We start from the raw sequence: 24,283 nt of genomic DNA, 5'->3' as shown, positions 1-24,283 counted from the left end.
TAAAGAAGATCATTAAGAGTTATTAAGCATTGGAAAGGTCTGAAAGTATTGTAGTCTTTGCTTTCCTAGATATATTTGAAGGAAGAATTGTTATCCAGTTATATCCAACTTTTCATGAACCCATTTGGGGTTTTCTTGGCAAAGATACTGGAGTGGGTTACCATTTCCTTCTCCAAGTCATTTTATAGATGAGGAAACTGAGGCAAATAGGGTTAAGTGGCTTGTCCAGGGTCATACAGCAAGTGAGTGTTTGAGTACAGATTTGAAATCTTCCTGATTCCAGGTCTGTCAGTTTATCCGCTGCCCAGAATTGACAGAAGAGCAGAACTGACACCTAGTCTTTCGCTCCTGAATTAGGACAGCTAGATTTACCTTCACTAATAAGGGTTCATTTCTGAACACTGAGTTGGGATGTCCATGGGATAATTGATAGTTCTGAGTCAATTAACTGCTAGTCTCCTCTAAGCCTTTATATATCTTTATTGCCCTTCTCCCTACAAGAGTTTTCTGAAACCTTCCTGAACTGTTGCGCAATGCAAATAGCTGGCCACCTGAATTCTTCTTTCCCTCTGCCTTCACACTTCTCCCATTTGTCAGGTAATCCTTCTTGGCACATTATCGTCAGTGTGAACAACTATCATTCAGAATCAAGGCACATGTGGAGTATCATTTTGACAGACCTGTCACTGAGATGGAATTTCCTGTAGGAACTGACAAAACTGGTAACTGGAATAGTTTTTCAGGTTGTCAATATAAGTCCATCTTTTACCTATCATCTGGTCATGTGAAAAAGCACACAAAGTCGAATATTAAGTGCTTCTATTCATTTAGATTTTTTCTTCTTTCAAGAACTATTACTAATAATTCATTCCACTTTTCCTTCAGAATGTTTATTTCCATTTGCATATAGATGTATATCTTGTGCAATAACCAAGTACTAAATAATGTAGTCAGAAGGGAAAAAACAAAACAAAACAAAACTATGAACAAGTTAGGGTTGTTTAACAAATTATTTTAATTCATTCGTTCAACAAACATTTATTAAGTACCTACTATATACCAGGCACATACTGGAAAAAGAAGAATAAAAACAGTAATCCCCTACAACAAGAAGTTTATATTCTATTGGAAATCAGAATAAGAACCCAAACCAATTTACAAATCTAGAACTTACTAAATGTTAAACATATGGTGAGGTATTAGAGAGATGGAGAAGGAACAATTCATAGACCAAAAATATAGGATTTAAAAGCTATACTCAGTCTAGAGATGAGAGGTCCTGGGTTCAAAACCAGCCTCAGACACTTGCTAGCTATGTGACCCTGGGCAAGTCACTTAACCCCAACTGCCTAGAACCCTTACTGCTCTTCTGCCTTAGAACCAACACAGTACTGGTTCTAAGACAGAAGGTAGGGTTTTGTTGGGGTTTTTTTTAAAGAGGTATAATCAAGGTTTGCTGGGGCCAGTTCCAACTAGCTTTCAAGAATTAATAAAATTTCAGAAAAAGGTGAGGGATACAAATCAGGACTTGATTTTTTTGTTGATCATCCAGACTTAAGAAAATGTTGATAATACATATTAAACTTTGGAGTGTGCCCTCTGTGTGTGTGTGTGTGTGTGTGTGAGAGAGAGAGAGAGAGAGAGAGACAGAGACAGAGACAGAGACAGAGACAGAGACAGAGAGAAAGAGAGAAAATCAGAGGAAAAACTAAAAGCAGAGGTGAATAAAAAAGAACTGACAGAGCAAAAGGAGCAGAACCAACAGAACATTGTACACAGAGACTGATACACTGTGGTACAATCAAACATAATGGACTTCTCTACTAGCAGTAATGCAATGATCCAGGACAATTCTGAGGGACTTATGAGAAAGAACTGTGGGAGTAGAAACACAGAAGAAAAACAAGAAGAAAAACAACTGCTCGATCACATGGTTCAATGGAAATATGACTGAGGATGTAGACTCTAAATAATCACCCTAGTGCAAATATTAATAATACGGAAATAGGTCTTGATCAATGACACATTTAAAACCCAGTGGAATTGCTCATCAGCTATGGGGGGGGGGGGGTGGATGGGAGAGAAAGAACATGAATCATGTAACCATGGAAAAATATTCTAAATCAATTAATTGAATAAATAAACTTTGATAAAGAAAAGAGAACTACATGGGCAAAGCTATGGTACTTGAGAGAGAGAAGGAAGCCAAAGTTAACTCTAAGGGATCAGTTGGTAAAACAAACATCACTTCTTCATAAAGAAAAGAGAGACTACTATATACATTGCCAGCAGTGTCATTGAATATGGTGTTTTTCCTTGATTTAAATATATATGTATATATATATATATATATATATATATGTATATATACATTGAATAAAAATTAAATGTGGAAGGAGTGACTATTACTTCATAAATGCAGCAATAATCTTTTTTTTTTTAAATCAACTCCAAGACTTTAAGAATGGAACATTTGGGGGAATAAAAGTGCAATTAATGTAGAGGAGAAGCAAACTTTGGGAGAGAGATGAAAATTTTATTTTTTAAATATACTGAGTTTGAAGGAGTGAGAATATCTCTAGGTGGAAATATTCACCAGTCAATTAGAAATCTAGGACTTGAAATCAAGGGGGAAGTGAAGACTGGAAATAATAGGTTTCTGTGTCATTTCCATAGTGTTGAAAATTGAATACATGCTACGTGATAAGGTCAACATGGAACAGTTAAGATGCTGTTAGCATTAGACAAGTCTCTACAATAAAGTTTATCTATAAGATTAGTTTAACTTCAGAACTGAATTCCCAGAGATTTATTCTTAAGATTAATATTCAATTTGTAACTGGGCTTTGCTACACATGTCCAAATTACCTAAGATGTAGTCTACTAAAGTGGGAGAAAGCCAGGTACTACTCACTGTTACATATTATAATAGATTATTTAAATGAGGGATTCTTAATCTTTTGTGTGTATGTAATAGGCCCATTTAGCATTCTGGTGAAATCTAAGGCTCCTTTCTCACAATAATGATTTTAAATGCATGAAACAAAACATTTAGAATTACAAAGGAAACAAATTATATTGAAATAAGCATGCATTTTATTTTCTGTGTTTACATTTGTTTGTTACATTAAAAAAATGAGTCAACTCCCTCCTTCCATTCCCTCCATTAGAGAAAACTTCACTTGACAAAAAAGATATATGTATATATAAAACTATGTCTTACTTATTTCTAGTTATCAGTTCTTTTTCTGGAGGTAGACATACACAAGTGATTCTTTAAATAATATTTTTGTAGCTGTTTACAATGCTTTCTTGGTTGTGCTCATTTCATTCTTTTTTTTTCTAATCAATATTTGTAGATTCCCTAAAATGTATCCATTGCTCATTTAAGGAAGTGTGGACTCCAGCTGAAGAGCCTCTGCTAATACCACTACTATGCATCCAAAAGAGTTCAAAGAAAGGGAAGAGGACTTATTTGTATAAAACTCTTTATAGCAGATCTTTTGGGGATAGTAAAGAATTGGATATTAAGGGGATGCCCATTAACTGGGGAATGGCTGAACAAGTTGTGGTATATGATTGTGAAGAAATACTATTATGCTATTAAAAATGATGAGCAGGATGGTTTCAGAAAAACCTGGGAAGGCTTATGTGGACTAATGCAAAGTGAAGTGAGCAAAACCAGGAGAACATTGTACATAGTAATAGTAATATTGAAAGGATGATCAATTGTGAAAGACTAAGATACTCTGAACAAGATAATGACCCAAGAAAATTTTAAAGAATCTATAATGAAAAATCCTATCCACTTCCAGGAAGAGGACTTTGAGTGTAGATTGAGGAATTTTTTTTAATTTATGTTTTCTTTTGCAACATGGTTAATATGGAAATATGTTTTGCATGATTTCTCATGTATAATCAATATCAAATTGCTTACCATCTCAAGGAGAGGGAGGAATGGGAGAGAAAGAACTTGGAACTCAAAAAAATTTTAATGAAATGTTTAAAATGTTTACATGAAAACCAGTTTATATGTAGTTAGAAAATGCTTGATGAAATAAATAAAAACATATGGGGGGATGAACCTCTTAAAGATTATACTCTAGAAAGCACGGATGTGGGAAGTTTAAACTTTAATCTCCTCTATCATTAAGTCTATGTCAACGAATATCCAGAAACAGGGAAGGGGTCATGTGAATATTTCATGTGACTCAAATGCCTTCCTCATTAAGTTCTAACAAGAAATTTGAGTACTAGAGATAAATTATTTATAGAAATTCTTTCCAGTTCAAAATTAAGCTTTACTTTGTTATTTATAAAAATTATATACATCTGGCTAACAATATCCAAAGAATAAATAAATGCAGCTCTCATCATGCCTTGCATTTCACAATATTCCCAAGAGATTACAAACATTTCAAAAACCATAAAGGCATATATTATGCTTAACTAGAAGCTATAAGAACATCTATATACTTTATGACAGTAGCACAAAGGGATATTATGTACACTGGCTAAAAAGAATTCAATAAAAAAATACCATATTATTTAGGATTAGGAATGGACTCCAACTCTCTGTCCACATGGCTTCAGAAATTACAAACTGCCAGTTATGTAAGGTTTATATAAGTTGCTACTGTTAAACAATTAAAATAAATACTTCCATAGCAACAGAACAGTATACATAATCTATTGTTGAGAAAGATAATAATGGTCCTTTCAAAAGAATCATTCTCATAATTAAATTTACACCAAATAAATTTATTAATTCTACTAATCATAAAGCTAGTTTGCCTTTGTTTTCTTCCATGGTATCAATCTGTATAATTGCAAAATACCTGATTGGTTTGGTCAATTATTTGAGGATATTTTTTAAATGATGTCAACTGTCTGGCTTGTATGGATTTTCATTCAATAATAAACAAAATATTTAACACAAAAAAGTAATTTTGTTTTAAAATAGAAAATATTCTATTTATTTGTATAACACTATACTTTTCAATTTTTTTGTAAAAAATTGACATTTATTTATTCTTTGATTCCTCACCCAGAAAAAGTAATTTATGCAGCTAGAATAAAGAGATCATTATTATCAATATTTTTCTTCTTCCTTTTATTATAGTCTCTCTACCTCTTGTTATTCTTTCTTCACTCTTCCTTTTCTTCTTTCTCCTCTTCTTTCTCTGCTCCTCTTTTGTATCCCTTCTTCTAGGTGGTTTCTACTTTCTAGTCATTTGTAAATGGTTAACAAAATTTTCAGGGATCAATAGGATTTTTATGACTTGGCTTATGGTATAAATTTTATTCATTCCAAGATACACAAAAAGTCACAGACATGTTTACCTATTAAATATATAACTATGCTGAAAGCAATGGAATTGCCCTCATGGTATTTATTGCTTCTTATATCTTCTAAAGTTTTTTAAAGTAAAGGGAATTAGAAAAAAATAACCCAAGGTTTGTTTCAGAAGTTCTCTGACAAGGCTCTCTGCTGAATCATCAAACTTTTAAAATATCATTATATTGCACTATGTATTCAATATAGAACGTGTTTTCTTTAAAAAATCATGAAGCGTTTATCAAAATAAAACAAACAGTACAAAAATTATTATGTGGAGATTAGTTACCAATAAAGAAAAAGAGGTAATTATTTGAATATGGAAATCATTCTATGCATCAGGTTTTCCAAGGTATATCCTAGGGTTGAGAGTGGAGGCTTCTTATTTCTACCCTCTTAGACTCACTCTTCCACAGTCCAGGCCAGTGGGTTGGCACACTGAAAGTCAAATTATTGTCTTTTCTGCCACTGATTGACACCAGAGGCATTCACTTTCTGCATCCGGATCAAAGTGATTGACAGTTCAGTGTGTGAGTTAAACATCTGGGGGACCTCCAACCCGGTTGAATCTCCAAGGACTCACCACAATAGTAAGCATAGGGGTCACAAAATCATGTGGTTTTGTTGTTGTTGTTGTTTTAAATCCTTATCTTCTTAGAATTAGATTCTTAGAATCATTATTGTGTATTGGTTCTAAGGCAGAAGAATAGTAAGGGCTATGCAATGGGGGTCAAATGACTTGCCCAGAGTCACACAGCTAGGAAGTGTCTGAGGTCAAAATTTAACCCTCCTGTCTCTAGGCCTGGCTCTCAATCCACTTAACCACCCAGCTGCTCCCAAAATCACGTGTTTTAATTATAGCACAAGGATTAGACAGGAGAGAGGGACCCTACATAGAACTCAGAGGAGTAAGAGTAAAATTGATGAATTAATGAAAAATGTGATTAGGAATTTACCATATGCAAATATAAATAGAAAAGCAAAACAGCATTTGCTCTTAAAGAGTTCAGCTGCAAATCAGACAAAGGTCCCAAGATTGTTAAGGTACTGAAGCAAAGCAAATGCATTTCTATTGGCAAAATCACATCCTTTCCTGGTGTTGAATACTGGCCAGTGCCAAAAACTCAAGTTGGGAAGCTTCCTTTTTCACATCTTGAGGAGCTGTGGTTGCTAAATGAGTAGATTATGTTTCAGTTGTAGTTGTTAGGCTGCATCTTCTTGAGGGTTTCTTCCTGGGATGATGATGATAATTCAGGGACGATTAGAAGGAAGACCATTTGTCTGAAGGCTACTTCCAGAGACTTGGGACTCACATATCCATTAGTGGCAGTTAGTCAAAGGTTGGTGTGTGGTGATGAGAAAGTTGTGTGACAAAAATTTATTGGCCAAGACACAAAAAAAGTGAAATAATTTCTCCAAGCCAAAATGAAATAGATTTACTGGGAGAGGCCAGTCTCACAATAAAGCAGGACTCCAGAAAAGACCATGTATAATTGGGGGGAAATCTGTTACCCTTAAAAAAAGAAATACATTTCCTGAGAGCCCACCGACACCTTGTTTTTACATACTTCCTTAGACAGAAGATAAAGTCAAAGGGAGTTGAGGCTCTTCCTTGGGCATGCAGCCAGTGGTGATGGTGGTGAGTGGGGATTTTGAAATGGCTAATCAGACATGGGCATGTGATCTTTATTTTGTATACTCTTTATTCCTTTATTTATAATGATCATTTAATAAACCTCCTAAAATATAATATTTTACTATTAAGATTTAATTTTAATTTTTACAACCAATAGACCTCAAGTCTTGGGAGTGGCTTCCTTATATACCCCAAAACTTTATATTCAAAAAACACTTTTTGGGGGCAGCTGGGTAGCTCAGTGGATTGAGAGTCAGGCCTAGAGATGGGAGGTCCTAGGTTCAAACCTCATACCTCAGACACTTCCCAGCTGTGTGTCCCTGGGCAAGTCACTTGACCCCCATTGCCTAGCCCTTACCACTCTTCTGGGCTCCAAGACAGAAGGTAAGGGTTTAAAAAAAAAACAAAAAACACTTTTTCAGGTTGCTCCCAAGAGTCAAGTATTCTTAAGTATCAGGTGTGCCTAAGCATCAAGTACAGTCAGCAAAAATCAGCCAAAAATGAGAAGTCAATATAATGGGTGCGTTTGAACAACAGTTTCATATAATACAGCACGCGGTGGAGAAATGTCAGAAAACTTCATCTGAGCTATGTGATTTACTTTTAAAAATTATTATTTTTATAAAAGTGTAAGACCAATGATCAAAAATAATTGAATTTGTCAAACACCTGCTACTTCTGATGTAATAATGAGTTGGGATTCTTTAGCACAGTGATTGCTCTCTTTGGCTTTAGCTGAAGTGTCTGAACCATAAGCAGAGCTGATGGTTTTGGGGGTAGGCTCTTTCCGTGGTTCTTGGGTTTAGGATCCCAAACTATCTACTGAGAAGTCTTAAGAATCAAAGTGGTGATCAAGGTATGGATGGTGGTTCGGTGTGCCTAGGACATTGCCTCCTTTCTCTCTGGCTATTTTACTGTTTCAGCCAGAAGACTTATTTGTGTCATATGGAGAAGCTGGATACCAGTTGGGGGAACTGGCTTGCTCCTTTGCCATATAAGTTAATTTCCTGACTGATGACTCTGTGGGGTCACTGTCCTGGATCATCTCCATTGAGATCTGAGGGAAAGTATAAAGAAGACGAGATTATGAATTATGAGTTCAGAGGCATCTGAAGAATCTTTTTCACTGAGTGTGAGTTTGCACACCAGTACTATGCTTATTATGGTTCATTTATCATGGTCCTAAAGAAGGAAGGAAACCAGAAACAACAATCCTGAGAGAGCTGTAGGCTGGAACCATGATTATCACCTCTGCTATACTGATGAAAAAAGTGAGACCTAGAGAGATTATTTGCTCAAGGCTACACAACTAGTTTTGATGGGACTAAAATTCAAAACCAGGTCCATGGAGTTGTAAGAGAAAAGGAGGTAAGTAAGAACTAGTGTTCCAGATCCCAAAAGACATAAAGAAAGAGGAAAAGGACATAGATTTGTGAAAATATTTATAGCAGCTCCTTCATGGTTGCCAAAACTTGGAAGCTGAAGGAGTGTCCTATGGTTGTGAATAACTTAACAAATTGCACTATAAGAATGCAATGGGAAAATAATATGCATTTTGTACAAACAAAACAATGTAACTAAAATTATAAGGAAAGCAATAAATTGGGGAAAATATTCATAACAAAAAATTCTGACAAAGGTCTAATTACTCAAATTTATAAAGAGCTAAATCAATTGTACAAAAAAATAATGCCATTCCCCAATTGATAAATGGGCAAGGGATATCAGTAGGCAAATTTCAGATAAAGAAATCAAAACTATCAATAAACACATGAAAAAAATGTTCTAAATCTCTTATAATCAGAGAAATACAAATCAAAACAACTCTGAGGTATCACCTCACACCTAGCAGACTGGCTAACATGACAGCAAAGGAAAGTAATGAATGCTAGAGGGGATGTGGCAAAGTTGGGACATTGATGAATTGATCCAACCATTCTGGAGGGCAATTTGGAACTATGTCCAAAGGGCTCTAAAAGACTGTCTGCCCTTTGATCCAGTCATAGCACTGCTGGGTTTGTACCCCAAAGAGATAATAAGGAAAAAGACTTGTACAAGAATATTCATCGCTGCACTTTTTGTGGTGGCAAAAAAAAATGGAAAATGAGAGGATGCCCTTCAATTGGGGAATGGCTGAACAAATTGTGATATATGTTGGTTATGGAATACTATTGTGCTCAAAGGAATAATAAAGTGGAGGAATTCCATGGGGACTGGAATGACCTCAAGGAAGTGATGCAGAGTGAAAAGAGCAGAACCAGGAGAACAATGTACACAGAGACTGATACACTGTGGTACAATCGAATGTAATGGACTTCTCCATTAGTGTCAATGCAGTGATTCGAACAACCCAGAGGGACTTAAAAAAAAGAACACTATCCACATTCAGCGGAAAATCTGTGGGAGTAGAAACACAGAAGAAAAACAACTGCTTGATCACATGTGTCAATGGGGATATGGTTGGGGTTATAAACACTAAATGATCACCCTAGTGCAAATACCAATAATATGGAAATAGGTCTTGACCAAAGACACATGTAAAACCCAGTGGAATTGTGCATTGGATATGGGAAGGGGGGAAAAGGAGGGAAAGAACATGATTTTTGTAATCCTGATAAAATGCTCTAAATTAATCAATTAAATAAAATTTTAAAAAATTTAAAAAAGAAAATAATATGCTACAAGAAATGATAAAATGAAAAGTTTCAGAGTAAACTGAGATAACCTATAGGAACAGATACATAGTGGTATAAGCAGAACTATATGAAAGTTTTATACAATGAAAACTATATTATGTGGGAGGAGAAAACTTTAACCCTTCAAAAATCTGATCAATGTAATCATAAACTACAAATCCAAAAAAAAGATGAAATGAAGATGAAATGAGCTTCTTTATTCCTAATAGGGAGATGATAAACTTAAAATGCAGAAAGAGACATAGACTTTCAGACATAGTGAAAGACAGGAATATCAGAATGCAGAAAAGGTGGTGTGTGGCTGAGTGAGAAAAAATAGATTTGGCTTGGAAGGCAAGGGACAGAAAGCAGGAGAATTTGGAATTCTGTTGGAGTGTTCTGGTGTAGTTAATGGACAGCCAGGTGGAGGGGGGAGAGTCAGAGAGGAGTGAGCCTGTCACAGCAGTTGGAGGGAGCTCTCTCTCTACTCCAGGTCTCAAACCTGCTACTTTGAGTCCTGTTGTCCTGTGAGCTTCAGCCAGCCTTTTCTTCATCTCAGACACCTTTGAACTCCTGTGAAGACTACAAAATACCATCTTGATACCTTTAGTGTGCTGCTATCATCAACCTGAACTTTGGGTCACTGGAGGAGTCTGGACACTTAGACTCTTATCAAACTACTTGATTTGTACTTCAGTAAAGACTTTTGTTGGTGGGCACAGCTTAGGGAGTTAGATATTGGATCAGAGATAGAGAGGAAGCCAATGTAGCTCCAGCTTTGCTGGAGACTGAAGTGAATCTTGGGGATCAGAGGGATCTGGGACAGATATATGGTTAAAAGCTTAGGGAACTTCCTAGACCACCATCCTCCCCAAACTCCTACTTATCAACTTTAATAAATCTACTATTGTTCAATAGAAGTCAGATCAAGTTTGTTAGAGCTCCAGGTCTGAGGATAGCCAGGGAGGATCAGCTAAAACAACTTGATACTCCACAAAGCTTTTGTAAGGGTAAAATTACCATGTGAGAATCAACTTGAGAAATGTCTTCTGCTGGACTATAAAATACACTGCAACTTTATTTTTTCATTCTTAATACTATGATACACCACATTTAATTCAATTGAATATATTACTGTGCTCTGAATTTAATTCAAGTACTGAACCACACTGCTAAAGAGGAATTGTGGGGGAAAAAAAAACATTGCATCATCTTTCTTCTTAAAAAAAACATTTAATTATTTCAATGCACAACCTTAATTGAGTAGGACTGCTGTGATATTTCTATTGGTAATGAGTAGGAAATATTTATTGAAAAAAATGCACGTGCAAATAGATTTAAAGTAGGCATAATTTGTCTTATTATATTGTTAAGAATATATATAGCTATATATCCCATTTATTTATTTGTTTGTTTATTTTTTAACCCTTACCTTCCATCTTAAAATCAATACTGTGTATTGTTGGTTCTAAGTCAGAAGAGTGGTAAGGGCTAGAAAATGGAAATCAAGTGACTTGCCCAAGGTCACAAAGCTAGGAATTGTCCAAGGTCAAATTTGAACCCAGGACCTCCTGTCTCTGGACCTGGCTCTCAATCCACTGAGCAACCTAGCTGCCCCCTTATATATTCTATTTAATAAAATCTTCAGAAGAGAAATAATGGATGCAAGCTGGGAAATTAATGGAATTTTGAGTTCAGAGTTAGAGAAAGAAATTTTTCTCTGGGCCTACCTCCTGCATGGATAGGAGTAAATAAATAAGATTTTAAAGGATAAAAATAAAATTTAACATACAAAGTTATAAAAAACAAAAGATTTCTTTCTTAGGAAAATCCTTCTTGTTTTTCCTTCAGCTATACTACAGTTTTAGAGGGAGAGATATTTGGAATAAAGGATTTAGTTATTTAAATGTACACCCAATAAAGATTATCTTACTTGTTTTAGCCCCATCTAATTTTTGATATGTCATACTTAACTGTAGAAAAGACTAAAAGTCAGGGAAATTCATTTTGGTTTACATTTCTGGGGCATGCTTAGAGGCATGCCAAAAAGAAAGAGAAAAACACAATTTCTAACTCTAGAGGTAGAATATTTTATAATGAAGACTTTTAGAAATATCACAGAATTTCATGGTAAGAATGGCCTCTACAACATCCCTGACACATAGGCATATGGCCTTTGCTTGAAGATGTTTGGTGAGGTGAGACCCGCTACTTCTAAGGTAATCAATTTCACTTTGGATGATGTTCTTTTTTATGATTCCTCCACTTTCGTCCACCCATAATTCTGCCCTCAAAGGTCCAGAAGAATGCCTTATTCTTCTTTCCCATGACAGGCTTTCAAAAATGTTTACCAAATCTCTCAGCCCCAAGTTTTCTCTTCCATAGATTAAATCTTTGTATATCTATTTATCTTCTCATGGCCGGCTTTGAAGCCCTTTACTATATGGTATAGTAGAAAGAATGATGGGTTTAGTGTCAAAGAACATGGGTTCAGATTCCAACTCTGCCCATTCACTATCTGAGTTAGCCACGTCATTTCTGAGTCTCAGTTACCTCAATGTTAAACTAGGAGGCTGTAGCCAAAGACCTCTAAGATTCCAGCATTAAATCCTATGACTTTAGCCTCCTGGACTCTCCTAAGCTTTTAAGTACCCTTGCTAAAATGTGCCCAACATTGAAGAACTTCGTATTTCATCAGCTCTTCATAGGACTCATAGTGGATAGAGTAAAAAATTGGGATCAGTAAGACCTATATTTGAATTCTGTCAGACACTTAATACCTGTGAGAATTTACATTGCTTTAACCTCAAGAATCCTCATCTGTATGTCAGTAAAATAGGGATAATAATTGCACCTGACTCACAGGCTGTGAGAATTAAATGAGACAACAGCTGTAAAGCTCTTTGTAAACCTAAAGCAATATTTACAGATCAGCTATTATTGCTATTGTCTGTACAGTGTCTAGCTTATCAATGTCCTTCCTAAAATAAATGAGCATAATATGCCAGATGTGTTTAGGCCAAGGTGGAAATTACTGTGAAGAAGAGCCTAGTTATCAAGGGGTAAATGAGTCATGAAGTTTAAGTATTGTAGAAGAGAGTGTGTCTAAAATGATTTGGGGAATCCGAAAGAACTTAAAGATCCTTTGGGATTAAATAGGAATCATATATATATTTTAACACAAGAAAATGTCTTGAAAATCAAATCACTTACCCAAGACAAGACCAGGAGAGGTAAACAGGGGCAGCTAGGAGGTTAGGGACTTCAAGGAATTAAATAAACATTTACTAGCTACTATGTGTGACATCCAAGTGGTTCCGTGAATTGAGTACTAGGCCTGGAGTCTGGAAAACCTGGGTACAAATCTGGCCTCATACACTTTCTAGCTATATGAACCTGGGCAAGCTCCTTAACTCTGTTTGCATTAGTTTCCTCATCTGTAAAATGAGCTTGAGAAGAAAATGACAAGCCGCTGCAGTATCTTAACCCCAAGAGGGATCACAAAGAGATAGACACAGCTGAAACGAATGAACAACATCAAAAAGGTGGGCATGCTTGTAAAACTAATGTTGTCTGTCTCATTTTTAGACTGTATTTTTTAAGTAATATTTAGTGGTTAACCAAAAAATAAGTAGAGCTAAGTTTTAGTAACTTTGATGAATTAAAAAATCATATCTTTTATAACTGAATAGTCAACAAATGCTTTTCTTTAAGTAGATAAGCAAAGAAAATGCTTGCATTTATATCCCAATGAAATGTTTCTATGGTAAGTATGGGCCTTAAGAAAAGAAAAAAACTAATGATTGTAAACCCATAACTTGAAAAACATGATATTTTTAACATTTTAGAAATAAAATATTGCTACTGTAACTCCTGGAGAAAAACCAGTATGGCTCAGAAGCATAGCCTTTCCATGAGAAATATTTAAACAACTGACTTAAAATTCAAAATAAGGAAAATATAAAAGAGCAACCTAATACCTTCAATAAGTTTAAGTTACCAGGTCTAGCTGAATGAATTGAAAAAAGAATGAATGGATGAATGAAAATAACTTTATTTGGAGGTTACTACATTCTAATCATGATGCTAAGTGCTAGGGAAACAAATATAAAATAAAATACAATCCTTATCCTCAATAACAAACAGTTCTAGTAAATAAATATTTAGGGCAAGATTCAAATACAAAACGTGTCACTCAGTTATATTCTCTATCTACAAAGGCAGGTTATCAAGGTGTAAAATAGAGTACACGAGAAAATATCTTCTTGGCTTCTGTAATAATTAGATTATAAAAAATTAAATTTTAGTAGGAGTAACTTTAAGAAAATTGAAAATTGTCTTCAAAAGAGGCAAGCTTAAGCTTTGGCAGAAGCATCCCTGGAGTGTGTTCTGGAATGCAGTGAGCTGAGGAGGAAGGAGTTTGAAGGTACAACTGCCTCTTCCTATCCTGAGCTGGGGAGGAAGTTTCTAAGCTTTTTGTGTTGTCTGCTGGCCTTTGTATGTCATGTGCAGCTTCTGCAAAACTCCTCCAGAATTCTCATTTGACCGGTGATATATTGAAAGCAATATGGAAGAGATACTTGTACTTGCTGTTAATAGCAGTCTACAGGTGAATGAATAGATGGACTACCTTTCAATCTACAATCATCTTCAAGATGTCATGAAGCTTGGTAGACTTTCCTCTCTTCTCTTTCTATACTATTTCTCTTTGTGATTTCATCAGATATCATATTTTTAATTGCTGTCATTATGCTGGTGATTCTCAAACCTACCTGTCTTATCCCAACTGCTCTTTATTCACTAAGGTCTGTCTTTTGTGACTCCATTTGGGGTTATTTGGCAAAGGTACTGGGGTGGTTTGCTATTTCCTTCTCCAGCTCATTTTACAGATGAAAAACTGAAGCACAAGTGACTTGCCTAGGGTCATACAGCTAGGGTCTGAGGTCAGATATGAACTCGGTAGTATAAGAAACATGGCCTTGCTCGATTGTGAAGTAGAAAAGCCCTTTATTAACACCCTTGCAAAAGCATGTGCCCAACTAGATTTTGGCACAGGCATACCTTTGAGGGCAGGTACAGTGGATGCATTTCCTGAACCTAGCCCCCAAAGCCCTCCTGTTTCCTCATTGGCTAAAAGAAGTTAGAGATGACAGTTTATCCAAAGAACCTAACTAACCCATGTCAACCCCCACCCTTGTTTACCTTTGCCATTGAGGATCCCCTTTCCTTATGTGATCCCCTTAGCCCTTGGTCATAAGACAGAACTGAGCTCTGATACAGAACTAACTAACCTGGTTTTCTGTTAAGTTTGCTCCTCTCAGACTACAGTTTGGTCCATGAGGCTCCTTCTGATTGGCAGAGGGATCAAGGTCGGGGTTTGGAGGACAGGAAAAGTGTGACCCACCTGATTTGGGCTGCAGATGTCTCAAATGGAAATCTCCATTTTCCTCAGTAGGATGCATATTGCTGACTTCAGGCCCAGGACTCTATCTACTACAACTTCTCTGTTGACCTCCAAGCTTGCATCTTCAACTGCCTTTCAGATTTCTCAAACCAGATGTCCAGTATACATCTTAAACTCAATATATCTAAAACAATTCATTATTTTTCCCCCTATCTCTTACCTTCCCTATCACTGCAGAAAACAATATTATCCCCCTAGTTCCTCAAGCTCAGTCTAGGAGTCATCTTTGACTTCTGTTGTTTCTAAATCCAATCTGTTGCCAACACCTATTGCTTTGACCCTTGCAACATCGCATATATACCCCATTTTCTCCCCAGACTGCTATTATTCTCACACATGCATTATGACAATAAAGTGTTAGTGGATCTGCCTATCTCAAGTCTTTTCTCACTTCTGTCCACTTTCCATTAAGCCACCAAAGCAATTTTCCTAAAGGATGAATACCAAGCATGTCATACCTCTACTCACTAAACTCCAGGGGCTCTTTATGGCTTCCAAGATGAAATACAAAATGCAAAGCACCTGAAAACTTAGTCCTCTCCTATTTTTCCATCTTACTCTCTACCATATATCCTTCGATCCCATGATACTGGCCTCCTGGCTATTCCACAAAGAAGACCCTCTATTAGATCATGGCATTGTGTCTGGCTTTTCTTCTTACCTGGAATGCTCTCCCTTTGCACCTCTACCTGTTGACTTCCCCAAATTCCCTAGACTCCCAACTAAAATCCTTTTTTATGGTAAATCTTTCCCAAACCCTCTTAAATCTACTATCTTCCTTCTTTTAATTATTTCCTATTTATCCTACAAATAGCTTATTTTGTATTGTCAACCTGAAAAACCAAAGTAGTTATAATTAAAGGGTCTTTAATCAAGGCAAGGAGATTATAATCTTGAAAAACTACAGGGAGTCTAGTCCTGGGATTGTAATCTGGAGATTTCTACTGAACTACAGGAAAAAAAAAAACTGATTAAATAACCTTTCAAAAAAGAGAAAAGGGCAACAATGATCACGTCTCTGGCTTTGATAAAAAAAAGTGTGGAAAGACCCAATAGCCAGACAGTAGGGTAGGAGAGGAGTGGGTTTCTGATCCTTCAGATGTGATTGTCCTCTTCCAAATTTAGTCCTCCAGGCAATGGGGAATTATCAAGAAAACTAGGTAAGATCAATTCATAGTCAGTACAATTATTTCCTGCCTTTGGAGTTCTCTGTTTTAACATTCTTGGGAGAGTCCTTAAGGGGACTGACTATATGAAAATGAAGTCATTGGCTTATATTTGTTTGCCTGTTGTCTTCACTTTTAGACCATAAGGTCCTTCAGAGTAGAAACTGACTTTTCCCTCTTTTTGTGTTCCCAGTCCTTAGCACAGTGCTTGACACACAGTAGCATTTAATAAATGCTAATTGATGAGGGAAATAATATGTGTTGTTAAAATGTGATTGAAAAGTATTTAGACTCCCAAAAAAACTAGGAAAGAAAAGGAAATTATCTAGACAGTGTATAATGTAAGGTCAAGGATTATAAAATTTTAATTAAGAATAAATGTTGAGTTATATTTTGAGGATATACAATACATGCCTCTGGTATGGGTTAGGGGATGTCTTCAGTCAGGTATAGAGAATATAGATTGTTAAGAAGCTATGATAGTTTTTGGTGAATTGTAAATTCAGTAAGAATCTAAACAGCATGGCAATCTTCCACCAAACTGCCAAACTGATTTTCCCCAAGAGAAGATCGCATCAAAATCTGATCTGATCAATTTCCCTACAAAATAAACACTAGAGACTCTCTATTATCTATGGGAACAAATATAAATTCCTTTAACTTTTAAAGCTCATCACAACCTGGCCCCAAACAAATCTTTCCAGAACATCATTCTACTTTCAGTATTCTTCAGCCAAATTGGTCTTTCCTCTCTTACTGGTTTCACTCCATCCCCTCCCTCCTTGACTTTTACTTAGACCCACTGCATTCTCATGCCTGGAATATGCCCCTTCCTCATCTCTGCCTCACATATACATCTCTATAAGCACACATTTCTTCACCAAGCTCTTCCTTCACTTCAACTGCTTGTATCTTCCTTCAATAATAATATTGACACTAAACTACCTTATTTTTTTTTGTGCATATTCTCTTTAGTTTATATATTCTGTATATAATTTTTTTCAGGTTCTGAAAGATATTTTTCAATTTTTTTATTTCTAAAATATTTTCCATGTTTTCCGTATATAATTTTATATGTATTTGTCTACTGTTAATATAGAGCCATGTTGACAAACCTATGGCATGGATGCCAGAGGAGGCTACTCCCTTCTCTCTCTTCATTAAAGCTTGAGAACATTTCTCATATGACCTGCCCCTCTGCCCAGGAACCCAATGGGAGCACTTTCTTCCTCCTCTGTCTAGGGTAAGGTGGGGGTGGGGCTCACATGTGGTGTGAGGGTTGCAATTTGGGCACTTGATCCTAAAAGTTTTGCCATCACTGGTATAGAGGGAGAGAAAGGGTTGTTTCATTTTCCCATTTGTATTATTCAAAATAGTTGTGATTAGCTGAATTTGCTTCTTCCCATAGCCATGAATTTCCTGAGGTCAAATATAGTCCTCCCCCAATTCTCCCAAGCCTCTCCAGCCTCTGGCTATTGTTGCCCTTCCCAGTCTATGGACTTTCAGTTGCTATGTGTAGTTTTCAGTAACAGCTTCTCCAAGTGGCTTCCCATAAGACTATTTAACACTGCTCCCTTATTCCCCTCTTGGACATCTCTGAACCCTACTGCAGTGTGGAAACCTCACATTGCAATCTCTTCCCCTCAATTAAAGACTCTATATTATTACTATATTATTAGTTTCTTTAATTCAGGTTGATTGCATCTCTGATGCCTTCCACAGGGCCTGGCATGTAGTAGTCATTTAATAAATATTTATTGATTAATTGACCTGATAGTAAAAACAAAACAAAACAAAATATCCAATAGCATCCTAGGATGCTTGAAAGGGACCTCCACTCAGATGTTATAAGTCTCAGTGGAAAGTCCCATGACACATTAAAAAAGGGGGGAAAAAAAAAACCTTGCACCCAGTATGGAAAAGGGAACCTCTCAGAATTAAGTGAGTGAATAAATTAATGAATGAGAAAGCAATTATTACTTGTATAATACATACCAAGCACTTACTAAACTCAGGGGGAAGAAATACAAAAGTAAAGATAGCCCCTGGCTTCGACCAGCTAAATTCAAAAGAGAGAGAATATGAACAATGTATAATTAATTGTATGAAATAAAATTACAACATTCAGACAACTTAATAAGACTCTAGGGATGAAGTCAAAACAATCTTTAGAGGGAAAGGAATCTTTCAAATATTTCATCAATAAAATAAAGATTAACCCAGGGAAAACCCAGGAGGATGTGGTGCATGGCAATAACATTAGAGTATAATGATCACCTGTGAATGACTTAAATATTATCAGCAAGGCAATTCCAGGGGACTTATGATGAAAAATGCTGTTCACTGCCATAGAAGGAATTGATAGACTCTAAATGCAGACTGAAGCATTCCATTCTTCACTTTATTTCCTCTGAGTTTTTCTCAAGTGTAAATAGCATGTATCTTCTTTCTCAACATGATGAACATGTTAATATATATATATTGAATGATAATACATATACAACCTATATGATATTACCTTCCTTCTTGTGGAAGTAGAAGGGGTGAGAGGGAGAGAGAGAACATAGATCAGAAATGGCAGAAAATATCAGAAATGATTATTAAAAATTATACAACATAATTTGAAAACTTTAAAAATAGATAAATAAAAAACAACTAAACACACAAAAAATTATAAAATGAAAAGACTAGTAAAAGTCAGAGCATGAAAACACAAAGAAAAAACAAATTAGATATGTAAATGGTGGACTACCTGGAGAATTCTAGGGTTAGACAAAAATAAATTAAAATGATAAACAACATTATTTTTTATTTGTAGACCAGCATTTATTTTGCTATACAAGGTGAGACACTTTAATTCCTCCTCTAAAGATATACTTGTTGGAGCAATTTACACCATTCTATTCTCCCTGAGACATGATTCCAGCGATGTCAACAGAAGGCTGTGCTAGGAGGCTTAGTTCTAGGGAAGGGCAACTCCTTAGAATATTTTTTTTTTCTTTCAGCATAATCAGTTCTAAACTTTGAAAAGCAAGCCATTTGAAATGAAAACATAATGTGATACTATCAGGTTTTCAAGCACTCTAAGCCAACAGAGTAATGTAGACACAGTAAAACTGTGGCAGGATTTTCAGAACAATAGTCATTTGATGGGAGTCATCAGGGAGGACACTGATAGAATCTTCTGCTTTGCCACATGACAGACACAGCATGGTATATTCCTGATATCCATGACACTGAAAGTTCTGGCTACTACGTGATGACAATTCTTACATACATGATCATATGTAACTATTTCTTCTCCATCTTCCTCTTTCACGGATTTGTTTGCAATCAACATAAAATCTCATTTATTAAACATTGCACAGTCTACATAGTTCAGCAACAAAGACCCATTCTCCAAGCAGGTATTACCCCGGTTTGGATATTTCTTCTCCACAAAGTCCCCATGCATCACAATGTTATCAGTGTTCTTCAGCCACATCTACCTCAGGGATGACATAACCTTATGAGACCTTGATAAATAATTTTAACAAGAAGCAAGACATTAAATAAACATAAATTGTCAGTCTTTCAAGCACTGTATTTTCAATAAAACTCAACAGGAAAAGTTAGGAAAATTTCATTCCATATATCTATAGAACAAATACATTAGTTTGGAGTCTAAATCTAGGAATTATATTACAGCAATTCTAAAACATTCTTAAAATAAAGACAAATCTAAAAGTTGAAAGAATATTAATTGTTCATGGTTGGGCAATGCCAATTTGGCAAAATGATAATATTATGCAAATTTAGTTCCCTACCAACAGAACTACTGAATAGTTATTCTAGAGAGCTAAAATGTTTTTTAACAAATTCACATGGAAAAACAAAAGGTCAATAACATTAAAGAAAACTGAAAAAAGTGAGAAAGAAGAGGTATTAGAACCTTTACTGAAACTTTACTATAAGGCAAACACCTTTAGCAAAACTATTTGAGTCTTTTTTTTACAGATGAAAAGTTCATTGGTGGAATAAAATACACAGAAGATACAGAAGCAAATAAAAAGCATATTATTTGATAGAAAGTCCCCAAATATTTGGGTAAGAAGGACTCACTTTTAGACATGAATTTCTGGGAAAATTAGAAAGTAATATGACAAAAATTATGTCTAGACTAACATCCAATAGTGTGTATCACAATGATCCACAAATGGAAACATTAAAGTTATAAAAAGTAGCATCATAAATAAGTTAGATGCAAGACAAGGAATAAAGATAGCAAGAATTTATTGAGGACTTCTTATGTGCCAGGTCTGGATTAAGACCTATGGATCCAAATGCTGAGAACAACAAAAAGCTTGCATTCTAATCTTTGAAGACAATTCATAAATTGAAGCAAAAGGCAGAAATCAGGAATGTTGGGAAAGGAACACATCAAAGTACAAGAATTAATTTTCCTCCAGATTGCAGGTAAATACAATTTTAATAATAATTTTCTGACATTTTGCTATTCATATTCTGTCCCTCCCTCCCACTTCTCATACCTCCATAAGAAGGCAGGTAATATGATATAGGTTGTGCATATATTATCATAAAATAATTTCATGTTTTTCATGTTGGAAACAAGTTACATACAGTTTACACTAGAGAAAAATTCATGGAGGAAAGTGGAGAATGGTATGCTTCAAACCACATTCAAGTCTCTATTAGTTCCTTCTCAGGAGGTATTTAGGAGTTTTTGTCATGAGTCCTTTGAAGTCATCTTGGATCCTTGCCTTGTTGATAAGTTTAGTCATTTACAGTTGATCACTGGACATTACTTCTGTTACCATGGACATTGTTCTGGTTCTGCTCACTTTGCATCATTTCATATAAGTCTTTCCAGCTCTTTTTTTGACCATCTTGTTTGTCGTTTCTGATGACACAAAAGTATTCCAACACAATCATAGACCACAACTTGTTCAGCTATTTCCCAATTAATTAAAGAACAGCCCTTCAGATTCTAGGCTTTTGCCACAACAAAAACAGTTGCTATATTTTTGCACAAATAGGTCCTCTCCCCCGTAATTAATTTCTTTGGGATATTAGCTTAGTCATGATACTGCTGAGCCAAAGTGTATACTGTTTTATGACCCTCGGGAATTGATTCAAGATTGTTCTCCAGAATGGTTATAATAGTCCACAATTCCAACAGCAAGAATGTGGAAGACTGGAAAGTTATAAACACATCCAAAAAGAGAATGAAGATTGACTTTCGTGGGCCCCTTCCTGAAATGGATGTCTTTGAAGGAAATGACTTGTGGAAAATTCAGGTTAGTATGGCAAAGGAATGTTCCCGAATGAAAAGGCCAAACAGGTGAATAGAAGTTCCAGAAAGAACAGGAACTAAAGAAAGTTGTAAAGTTAAACTACAGCACAAATGGTTTTGAAGTCCAGTCAGAAGTATGCAGCAGGTAGGTGGCACAATGGATAGAGCACTGGGCTTGGAATCACAAGGACTCATCTTCATGTATTCAAATTGAGCCACAGTCACTTACTAGCTGTGTGACCCTTGACAAGTCAATCAACCCCATTTGCCTCAATTTCTCATGTGTAAAATGAGTAGAAGGAAATGGCAAGCCACTCCAGTATCTTTGTCAAGAAAACCTCCAAATGGGGTTTCAAAGAGTTGGATGCCACTGAACATCAACAAAATACCTGGTATTGAAAAGCAAGAAAGGAAATAATTTCACATCTAGGGACAGGGAAATGGTTCTTCACCAAAGAAGTGATAGAGTAGGTGGCAGGAAATAAAAATGGACAATTTCTGTTACACAAACAAAATTGATGCAATTAAAATCAAAAGATAAATAATTACCTGGGGAGAAAAATTATTTCCATAAGGTTTTTAGAGAAAAGTTTGATGTACAAGATATATGAAAAAATGATTCCAAAATATAAGAACATGAACCACAAATAAATGGTTAAAAGATGTGAACTACTTCTCAAGGAAAGGAATCCAAGCATGTGAAAAAGAAAAAAAATCACTAGTTATAAGAAAAATACAAATTAAAACAACTTTAAAGTTCCAGGTCAAAAGCATTAGCTTGGCAAAGCCAAATTTAAAAGGAAATGAACATTGTTTTGAATGGTTTGTAAGAGGACAAACACCTAATACACTGTCACTGGTGATGTGGATCAGTTGATCTGGAAATAAATTGGATTTATACTCTAAGAAATAGTACATATGCTTTAATCTAATGATACCACTGGCAGAACAAAACCCCAGAAAGATCATCATCATCAAGAAGAACGACAACAATAACAATAACTAATACCTGCTTATTTAGGCACTGTTCAAAGAACAAAGATTATAAAAGCAAAAACCAGGTTCCGGATCATGGAAAATATTCAAAGGATAATTTTCATCATGGCAGGAATTAAGGAGATACCTAATGAATGGGGTAATAGTGGTACAAATGATACCCTATGGATGGACTAGAATCATTTTTTACCATAAGAAGTGACAGGATATATTCAGAGAAACTTGGAAAGATTCATATGAACTGATGTAAAATGAACAACTAGGAAAAAGTAACTAAGATATTGTTGGAGTGCAGGAGATAACTTAGAAAGCTTTCAGAATTCCAATTAATGAAAAAAACAATCACAACCCCAGAAGGCCAAGAATGAAGCATACCTCTTATCTGCAGATGCTGTTGATGGATCAGAAGTATGCATTTTCAAAAATGGCCAATTTATGGATTCATTATACTAGACCGAACATTTCTTTTAAAGGATTTATTTTTCTCCTTAATTGGGGAACAGGGGGTGGCGGGGTGGTGGCTCATCGTTTGCAGCGCCCAGTACACCATGGTGGTGTTGGAGGCTGCGACGGCTTCTTCAGCAGTAGCAGTGACAGGGGCGCATTTGCCGTCACCAGCAGGTGGTAGAAAATAGCGGATTTTGAGGACTTATGGAATATGGTTTCTAGTTTTTGGGTTTCTGAACTACAAGTATTGTTAGGCTTTGCTGGACGTAATAAAAGTGGATGCAAGTGTGGCCTTCTGATGAGGGCTTGGCATTTTTTGAAGTAGCTCAGCAGTTAAGATTAAATCAGAGAACTTTACAGACAGCATTACCCACGAACAACTGAAGGTCTTTCAGATTTGTCGACAATAAAACCATCAGTTTTCAATTTGGACAGGAGCTCGTCACCTGTGGAGTCTGACTTGACTGTTGCTGGGATCCTCTTCTATTTTGGTCACACCTCAGTCTCCTTCCTCTCCTGTTGGTTCAGTGCTCCTCCAAGATACTAAGCCTTCATTTGAGATGCAGCAGCCATCTCTCCCAATTCCTCCTGTCCACCCTGATGTTCAGCTGAAAAGCCTTCCCTTCTATGATGTTCTTATCAAAACTACAAGTTTAGTTCAGAGCAGTATTCAGAGATCACAAAAGAAGTTTTTTTATTTTTTTTATTTTTGCATTGACACTTCAACAAGTAAGAGTAATATGCATTTCTAGGCATTTTTTGCCAGGTGGTAGAAGAGATTACACTGTCCAAGCACAGCTAAGATTGTGCCTAGCAGAGACTAGATGTCCCCAAGAGAACAATTTTCCCAATAGTATGTGCATAAAAGTAAATGGGAAGCTGTTTCCTCTGCCAGGTTATGCACCACCTCCAAAAAATGCAATTGAACAGAAATACCAGGGACACCCCTTGAATGTTACATCTCTAGTTAGGTTATCTTCTGCTGTGCCAAACCATATTTCCATTTGTTGGGCATCTGAAATTGGAAAGAATTACTGCATGTCTATATATCTTGCATGACAGCTGACATCTGCCATGTTGTTACAGAGGTTAAAAACGAAAGGTATTAGAAACCCTGATCATTCCAGAAGCACTAATTAAAGAGAAGCTCACTGCAGGTCCTGATAGTGAAATTGCTACAACCAGTCTTCAGGTATCACTGATGTGTTCTCTCAGAAAAATGAGGCTGACAGTTCCATGTCATGCTGTAACATGCACACAATTGCAAT

The 24,283-nt window shown here is 35.9% G+C and overlaps 2 pseudogenes; one reads left to right on the top strand and one right to left on the bottom strand.

Moving 5' to 3' along the window:
* Nucleotides 1–23,515, bottom strand: part of LOC130455788 (protein Churchill-like) — a 27,275-nt pseudogene extending 3,760 nt beyond the window's left edge.
* LOC107649812 (E3 SUMO-protein ligase PIAS2-like) overlaps nt 23,206–24,283 on the top strand; it is a 2,021-nt pseudogene continuing 943 nt past the window's right edge.

Source organism: Monodelphis domestica, chromosome 8, assembly GCF_027887165.1.
Source record: "Monodelphis domestica isolate mMonDom1 chromosome 8, mMonDom1.pri, whole genome shotgun sequence".
Classification (NCBI taxonomy): Eukaryota; Metazoa; Chordata; class Mammalia; order Didelphimorphia; family Didelphidae; genus Monodelphis; species Monodelphis domestica.
The sequence above is the reverse complement of the archived record's forward strand: the minus strand, read 5'-3'. Positions and strand labels throughout refer to the sequence as shown.